Raw genomic sequence first — 9,750 nt, forward strand, 5'->3', positions numbered from 1 at the left:
CATCATAAATTGCCCTTTCCATTTAAATTTACACTACCAAATTACTAAATGTTCTGTACTCTCTTGCAGTATGGCAGATATGTTGTTCGAAATGGAAGAATCCTGGGGTCTTTAATTTAGCATTAGTCTTATTTCTATAACCATGGTAATTTGTTTAAATTAACTTTAATCAATCAAAATTACTGTATAAAATGTACATCCATGACAGGAAGCCAGACTACACAATTTAGCTGACACCACAAAAACGACTTTGAGTATAATAATAAAATATGCTTTAATTGAAAGTGACTAAAGACAAAGCTCAGAAGTACAGTATATGGTATGTCATTATTGGATTTGGGGACAGTCATGGAATCTCAGCGTTCTAGATGATGCTGCTGCCTGGATCCAAATGATCGTTTCTTCCAGGTTCATTAATACAGGCAAAACAACTCACAGCTGGTAAAAATGTAATGATCAGTTATATATAAATGAATGCAATACAACAGTATCAATTCAGCAGAAAGAAACTCAGACTTCCCTCCTCACACAACATAATCAAGAAACATCCTGTTAGATCAATTTCACTGGAATCAGTCAATCTCACTTCCACGCTGTGTTGATAATCATGGTGATGGTGGTATGGTTTAGTAAATGGACTGCATTTAAACAGTGCTTTTAGTCTAAAAGCGATTTACACAGAAAGCATTTACCCCATCGTTATACAGCCGAGGCTACCATACAAGCTCGGACTGCAATCAGATAAACATTCAAATGAATAAAATGTACATTTACATGCAGCATCATGAGCAATCTGGGGTTCAGAATCAGGCCTGTGTTCTGACACTTCAGACTGCAAGGCCCAGGGATTGAACCGATGTGTGTGTGTGTGTGTGTGTGCTATGCTGAACAGTTTCGTGACTTGCCCTGTTATGAGAATAATGCTGAACTGCCAACTTCACCTTTTCAGTCCTCTGCCGCAGCAGCAGCAGCCTCAGAGCTAACTCGCTGCCAAACTGCTGCTCTCCTTAGCTCGAAAGCAAACTGACTCCTCTACATATGTTCCTGGTGTGTGGTTAAGGCTCATTGCTTGGTCCTAATTGGTTCCTTCAGTAATATATTTTCCCACATATCCAAACAACATTGATTAAAATACTTTTGGAAATTAAAGAGACAAATGAGGCAAAAATGCAAATGAGCTTCTGATTATCCCTTCAACCAAGTGACATATAGTAGCCTTTAAACTAGTTTGCTGCATTGCAAATGACAGTGTGCAATTACATTTTCAACCAGATTTTTTGTATGACTGCGGTGTTTACGGTAAATCAAGTTTCACTCTATTTGGTGATAATGTTTTGACAAAAAAATATTAACCACTTAATGGTGCATTCAGTCTACAAACATCTAAAAACATGACTATGACTCCACACCAATTGCCAATTATCCATTTCCCTGTAAAAATTAAGTTGATTATTACATATCAAATCGTTTTAGATGTGTATATGTACATATACTGTACATACACACATATATAATACTGTTTTTGAAAAAAAATGTGATTCAAAATTCTTAGAACATTTTTGGCAGATAAGGTATTAAAACACATGCTATCAGTCAGTTTAGCACACACATGCTATGTAAAATGAATGCAAAAGCTACTGAAGTAGCAAAGTTACCCCAATGCATTGTTTTTATGTGTTTATATTGTAGGTGAGCTGGTAATATCAGGAATGTCATTTTGGTAGAATAATAAGTAAGGTCAGTTAGTGGTCTAAAAGTTAGAAGCTCTCTTTTAAGCAAAGAAGGAGTTTGAATGCTTCATGCTGCACTTCCAATGCCCTCTGTTGGGAAAATGAGTGTAGAAAGAGTTCACTCTTGTCTCTGTTATAAACTCTCACATGCACTCTGTTCTTCCCATGGCTGGGTACATGCATTAGGCTCTCATTACACCAGTCAATAAGCAAAAGCTTTATACAGTTACACAGTCACAGCAAAACATACACTGGCCACAGCCCCTATATAGGAACACTATATGAATATCAAAGTCCTGTAATAGGAGATTAAAAATACTGCAAGTATAATGGGTCATGGAAAGTCACTGTTGAGCACCACAGACACGTGTTTTTATCTCATCAACCCATTCAAGGGTAAACACTACATTTAGTGTGATGACAAAATGTCCCAGAGTCACATTAAGAGGCAAAACTTAATAATCACATTTTCCATATGTTAAATTTGTACAACATCAGTGATGCTAAGTAACTGTGGAAAGTAAATTTACTCCAGCCTACTGTTCTTAAGTACAGTTTTTGTACTTTAGGTACTTGTACTGTACCTAAATAATTCAGTGCTACTTTATATTGCCACTCAAGTACATTTTAAAGCGTAATGTACTCTTAACATTTATTTGACAGCTATAGTAACTTGGATAATAGATTTGTATACAAAACATGTGGTGAGCTTATGAAAAATAAATGATGCACTGTAATAGATTAAACTAACCACCAGTTTATAAAGAAGCTAAAAGTTAGCTACACCTCAACCAGCTAGACCAGAAATGACCCCTTACATGTTAATCAATCAGTATTAATAATCTAATAATATAAATAATATTATATTAAAACACTTTGAAAGGAGTCACTAGTCATGATTAGTACTTTTGATACATTTGTTAGTACATTTTGCTGATTGTACTGCTGTACTACTGTAGCCTACTTCTACTTTAGTAAAACTGTGAATAAAGGACTTTCACTTGTAATTGAGTATATATCATGTAGTGTGGCATCGGTACCTAAAGGATCTCAATCGCCTAACAACAAAGACAATTTTAAACTTAAGTTGTCAAATAATTTGGTTTGCGGGAGATGAATCCGATGCATGACACAAAACTTACACACCACTTATTAATACACACTTACCAAAAGTAAAAATATGAGAGTAGTCAATGACAACATTAGGTTAGTGACAAATCCTTCAGGTCACTAGTCCTGAGCTCACTAGTGATGATAATACCCTGTGGAAACATTATGACTGTTACACAGGGCTACTGATGACACACAATATTACCAATATGTTACCTATAGGATATGTAACTGTGTAACTAAACTAGCAGCTGAATGCACACAGACTGTGTGGGACTATTTAGGACTCCAGTTATGGTATAGGCTGTCTGAATACTTTACGTGATCACATAAAATAAGACAGCCTACAATGAATAGGCTACAACAAGGTCACCGTGTAATGTCCTAGCACAGCAAAACACACAAGTCGCTACAATAATACTGCAGGAATAGACTTGTTGTGTCGTCCATTGGGTGATATCATGGGCTATAAATGCTGTGTTTTCTGGAGTTGCCTCCCTCACATTAAGACGTGCTGTGATCCACTTCCAGCGCCGAGAGCCAGACCTGACTCACCCCGGGGCCTAACTAAACAAGCCCAACTTGACAGCCCCGTCCTCTGCAATGACACTTATCTCCACACATCTCACACACACACACACACACATACACACGGGCCTCTGCAGATGCAGACGGTGAGGCCGGGCTCGGTCATTTCCCCGGACTTTATAGGCTACCTTTATTTGCGGTTTGCGCAGAGCAGCAAAAAAAATCCCACGAAACCGCAGCATCATCCAGAAGATGCGCAGAGAGAGGCGGGGGCCCGTGTGCACCGGGAGCCTGGAAAACACTGCATTGAGACTGGGCAAATAGCGGACCGAACCTCCGGGACGGGACCGGAGCTGCAGTCTGTCCTGCTGTCATTTTTCACATGCAGCCTCGGTTCTCATCATCACCCCGTTCCAGCCCCGCCAGGACCGGGACACCACCCGATGCGTCAGCGCGATGGGAGCTCCAGAGCATCCCAGTAGAGAGTAAAAAGTGTCCACTTACCTGCGCTAGTCCGCCGCTCTTCTCCCCTCTGCTGCACCGGGGACCGTCAACTCCGCAGCGGCGTCACAAAACTATCCGCCTCCTCCGTGCTGTCGGCGTTACCGGAGCTCTGACTCCGTGTTTCCTGTCAATGCGGTGCAGCCTCTCTCTCTCTCTCTCTCTCTCTCTCTCTCCTCTCTCTCTCACACTCTTCCCCTCCTTCAGCTGTTCTCTCTCTGGTCTGTGCAAGAGCGCATTCCCGGTTGTGTCGCCGCGTGCACACGCTCCACACGTAGCCAGGGGTTGGCGAGCAGGTGGTTGGGATGGAGGGCCTGCCAAGAACGAGGATTTCTGTGGTCTGAATTTAATGATGGTGGACACTTAGGTAGTAGGCTAGTTTAAGTTTATATTACGTAGACCCTATATGATTGCATTTACAGTAATATGTTTGCTTATATGCCAAGTCTACAGAGACCTCTGACAATTGTGAAAATATAGGCTTTAGGCCTTTATGGAGGCCAAAATGTAGCCTATCTGACTGACAGACACACTTTCTTGGCTTAAAGCAATACTATGTAACTTTTCCCGCTTCGGTCCCCTACAGGTTGTCTCATTGGAACTACAGCTCGCGCTAAAAGTTACATAGTGTTGCTTTAAGGTTTTATGCTTTTTGAGCCGTAGCTACGCCGTCCAATGGCGTCGTGACCCTTTCGGAGTTCTGCGTCGGGGTTGCTTTGCATCGCGGTGCATTTCACCGCCATAACGCTAGGGGGTGTCGCCTGTGGCTGTGTCGCTCACCACCGAAACGATACTCAGAATGGCAAACCCCATAGACCAGGGATCTTCAACAGGGGGTCCGGGACCCCCAGGGGGTCCTCACAGTCACTCCAGGGGGGCCTCCAAATTATTGTCTTAACATGATTCCAACATATTATTAGCAAATATCCACAGATACAGTTCATCCCAAAGGATTGACTGTTTCACATTTGTTTCACATTTAAGGGTTAACATTAAAACATGATTTATAAAATCATGCCAACAAGTATCAGGCTATTTGAATAGCTTAGTATTTTATGCAAAAAAGGTATCTATAAATGCTTGCTGCCCTAAAAGTTATTGTAGGACCAGATTAAAATGCAACTTCATTTTATACAATATATGTAGTAGGGGGTCCCTGATCCGTCTCTCTTTCAGTTAAGGGGTCCTTGGCTTAAAAAACGTTGACCCCTGCCATAGACTGTTGTGCTAAAATATTAATGTTATTTGTTTGGCCTTTTCTTGCTTAGATTTTGTAAAAAGTATCGAGAAATAGACACAGTACAATCCATAGACCTAGTTACTGTAACCAGAAAATAAGTCTGAGGTTATTTGCGAGGTGTCTGCCAGCCAGTTTATGTTATGTTAGCAAGCAAACTTTAGCACAACTGCCCACAAAGTACTGCTTGCTGATGAAGTGCTAATTTCAAAACGTTACTGACATAAAGACACTTTACAAACAGATAACCCCGTCATTGTAACCAAAATATGTCTGAGTTTATTTGCAAAGCTTATGTCAGTGAACTAGCATGTTGCTACTCCCCACAGTAGGCTGCTTGAAACACCGACTATCAACACACAGGATGACTTGACCAATCACAGTCCTTGCGGTCTGCGTCGCCTTGACGCAAAGTAACATTTTTTTGGAGGTGCACGTCGAGATAAGGCAGAGGGCTCGGAGGGGGGTTTGCGGCAACGCGAGGGGTCTGCGGGGGTAAGCAGTCGATTCGACGCAGAAGCATAAATCAGCTTTTAAAATGACTCACCGTTGGTCGGCTACAGCCGCTGAACAAAAAAAAGTTAGATTGCATGTTTTCATTGTGAGGAAGTCAAACTTGCGGTTTCTGTCATAAGTCTGTCAATGTGGTTGTAAACAGCCATTGCCCACAGACCAGTTGTTGTGGGTGGGAAGCCAGTAAGGGCTGTCGTCCTCGTCGGTCAGGGCACATGTAGTTTTATAATTGCTGTGTTGGGTGCATTTGCTTTCATTTCTCTTTCTAAATGATCTACAACCTGTCCTATTGTCTTTGAGCTCGTGCTGTCCACCGTGCTGCAGTCTTGTACAGCTGTGGCTACCACATGCAGAGTTTCCCACAGTGCATTGTAAGCCTGGTGGCCCACCGGGCCTAAGCCTCTGGGAATTATTTTTTGATGTATTTTTAAGACGTTTTTTAAACTACAGTTACAGTGGGGCGGCTAGGTTGGAAACTTAGACATAGTCATATTTTCAAATCTCCAGTTAGCTTTAAGCTCTGACTTAATGTAGTGGTAATGGAATCTGTCTTATAGCTTTTTTTTTATTCTCAATTTTGCGATTCTGTCCATGATTGGGTTTTACTTTAATGCTGCCATCAGTCTGTGACTGGCCCCAGCCGGGCCCTCGTCGTATAAAAGACACTTGCTACCAGGCTAAACAACTTTTCTGGGGGAAACCCTGCACATGGAATTTTTTTTCTGAGCAACATCTTTTTTTAATTGTTGATTAATGAGAAGAGAGAGTATGCGGCCACATGCGGTTGCTTAGAGAAAAAGCGTTTTCCATCGTCACATCATCATATTTTAAAGGGTGACCCCCTTTAAATATGATGAGGATGAGAAGCCGTGAGTAGTGTAGGATACCCCCAATGGAGTCTAGACACTGGTAGTGATGACTGAAGAGGAACCTGAGATCTGATTGGATGAGAAGAGGCTGAGGCCTAGTGCCGGAGATGAGGAACTGGAGTGAACGGGGGGAGGAGCGTTATCAGTGGCGATTTTAGACCCTTTTTAGGGGGGCTCAAGCCAATTTCATCTCAGCCCCCCTAAATGTTACATTAAAAAATAAATGTCTTAATCAATTTTAGAGTTTTGCGAACTTGTCTGTTCTAAAAATGTTTATATATTGATAGCCTATAAAAATATAAAAAATATATTGCAATCAAGACCAAAAAGGGCACTATATTTTTACATGTAATAGTTTGTGTTTATATTAGGGCTGTCAAAATAACGCGTTCATTTCAATAAATTAATTTAAGAAAAAAATAACGCGTTAAAAAAAAGAAAGAAAATAACCCAGAGCCGTTCTAGCCACCATTCGACTGTAAAATGAAGGAGGGAGACGAGAATGTGCTGCCTGGATCATTAATTGGAACATTTTGTCATGGTTTCAGTGTTTTGCTTTGTGTTTCTGTTCCCTGTTATGTGTAATCCTGTTTTCCTGTTCTTTGTATTAGGTTCTGTTTCCCTATTTGTGTACTTCTGTTTAATGTATGTCCCTATGGATTGTTTTTTACTGTGGGTTTTGTCTCCTTGTCATTGAGTGATTTTCGGTCTTGTTTTGTATTATGTTCTGTTTCCTGTTTTATTGTGATAGTCCGTTTTCTGTCTTGTCATGTCTAGTTCTGCTTCCTGTGTTTTCCCGCCTGTGTGATTGTCTAATGTGCTCCACCTGTTCCCCTGCCCTGGTGTCACCTGTCCTGTGTTTGCTCGTTATCTAGTTTATTTAGCCTCTGTGTTTCCGTTTGTGTCTTGTCAGATTGTTTTGTGTCCGTTGTCCTCCCTGTGAGTTTGTGTTCCTCGCCCTGCTAGTTTGTGTCCTGGTCCTGTCTATTGAGTTAGTTCCTATCCTGTCAGTTTGTTTCAACCTTGTGCCTTTTTTTTATTTTTCCCTGGGTTTTTACCAGCCTTAGTGCTGCCGTGTTTTTGTTAATAAATCCCCTTCCTCAAACCTTCTCCTGACTACCTGCCTGCTCTCTGCGATTGGGTCCTTTATTCCCTGCCTCCACGTAACACATTTACTTATAAAAATCTTCTTCCTGAATAGGGTTGGGTACCAAAATCTGGTGCTAATATGGCACAGGTGCCTTCACGACCTGTATCTACCGGACCGAATAGCAACGCGGATTTCGGCGCCTCATTTTGGTGCTACTGATATGTCTGCTCTGCTATCTGGTAATCTGAAACAGACGTTACAGGCAACAGAAACATCGCTGCACGTGACGCTAGTTAACATTACACTCGACAGCAGCTAACGTTAGCCTACTGCTAGCTAGTAGCTGGATTAAACACTGTTACAAATGCTGACACCTAACGCTAAACTGTATAAAGTTTGTCTGTATTTCACTGTAGAGGATTCAACTCCGGGATGTAACAATCTGCAGCTGCCGTTGTCGGAAAAGCACAGACGGTGCGTTCAACGAAATTGGTAACCTACAGCCTCGTGGTGCATTCAAAGTTGTTGTTAAAGGTCCTTTTCCCATCTGGTGGTTGTTTTTCTCATTCAGCAGCAATTTACTAGTGAAATAAGTTATTGTTATAGATATTACATTATTATTAAATAATTTAATGTTGACCATATGGCCTTAGCACGCCGTTCTTTAATGATGCCAACTGTTTAGTACGCTTCTTTTTTTTAAAACTTTTTTTAAGTATCGATTAAGACACCAGGCCAAAATTATGTATGCCATATATTTAAAATATATTCTACCATATATTAAACACATATCTGTACATATGTTTCCATATATTTAAAATGTATTCTACCATATATTTAAAATATATTCTACCATATATTAAACACATCTGTATATATATATATAAAGTTTCCATATATTTAAAATATATTCTACCATATATTAAACATAGATTTGAAACTATATCTTTACATATATTACCAATACGTTTTCCCATATAAATGGGAATACATTATGTGGATATTTATAAATATAAATTAGCATATATTTTGAAATATATAAACATATATTATATATTCATGTTCAATATATAGCAATATATTGAAAGCGGCAATTATTTGTATATTTTGCAATATATTGCAATATATTACATGAATATATAATATATTGTATAATATATGTATCATCAATATAGTATTCCATGTTTTTTCAATATATAATATATTGTAAAATGTAATGGAAAATAATATATTGCAATATATTTCAAGTAATATATTGGTAAATATATTTTCCTTTCGTAAGTGTAGCAGGGGGGCTGTTAATACTTTTGCAAGGCACTGCATCTGTGTCACATTCTCATTAGGGGCTGAGCCCCCCTAAAGGTCTGATCCTATAATTGCCCCTGAGCGTTATTATGGAACCCACGCAACTTCTAGGCAAGACCCGCCCTTCAATAGCATTCACATACTACTATTGGCTAGTCCCATGCTTATGCAGGGTAACGGAACCCGATTTGTTCAGGTCCTATCCCCTGACCAATCGGCTATCCTAACCTTAATCTGCCTAACCCCAACCACTCCTAGGGCGGGACTTGTCTAGAAGTTACTTGGGATTCATAATAACGCTGGGGAGGAGGGTCGTGACGAGTCACGATGAAATGAGAGCTGACAGCAACGGAGAGAACATTTAAATATTGACAGCAAAGATGTGATTGGCTCAGAGATGTTCACAAGTCATTTTTTGCAAGTTCAAGCATGTCCTGTAGCTACCATCCATACTGTAGGCCTACAGTATCAAAATCACTTGTAGGATAACTTTATAGGGTCTACTGCAATGCAATCTGAAGAAACACAAATTAAGAACTCTGTTTCAATTTCATAACTGTATTTTTCAACATTTTGGTATCTTCAAAGTTTGAGGGAAACATCTGTATTTAAAGTTAATACACCAACCATCGTGCAAACATGTGAGAACTGATACTTTCCGTATTGCTATTTAACAAGAACCTGGTGAAATATTAACCTAAGTCTGTCACATCATATGGATACAACTATAAAGATACAATCTGCCTGTTCCCAGCATTAGCACAACACTTTGCGATGGTTAGCTTGTTACCTGTGATGATATATGCTAAATTTAACGTCTCTTTCACATTAGCAAGTGCCTGATGAAGTTCGACGTTGTTGATCGGG

The 9,750-nt window shown here is 40.0% G+C and overlaps 1 protein-coding gene across 2 annotated transcripts in view; it reads right to left on the reverse strand.

Moving 5' to 3' along the window:
• nfasca (neurofascin homolog (chicken) a) overlaps positions 1-4,028 on the reverse strand; it is a 175,224-nt gene extending 171,196 nt beyond the window's left edge. For both annotated transcript variants that reach the window (XM_039798985.1, XM_039798983.1), the window contains exon 1: positions 3,873-4,028. The gene's annotated coding sequence lies outside the window, so the exon portion shown is untranslated. The remainder of the gene's footprint in view (positions 1-3,872) is intronic.
• Between the last annotated feature and the right edge of the window lie 5,722 nt (positions 4,029-9,750).

Source organism: Perca fluviatilis, chromosome 4, assembly GCF_010015445.1.
Source record: "Perca fluviatilis chromosome 4, GENO_Pfluv_1.0, whole genome shotgun sequence".
Taxonomy (NCBI): domain Eukaryota; kingdom Metazoa; phylum Chordata; class Actinopteri; order Perciformes; family Percidae; genus Perca; species Perca fluviatilis.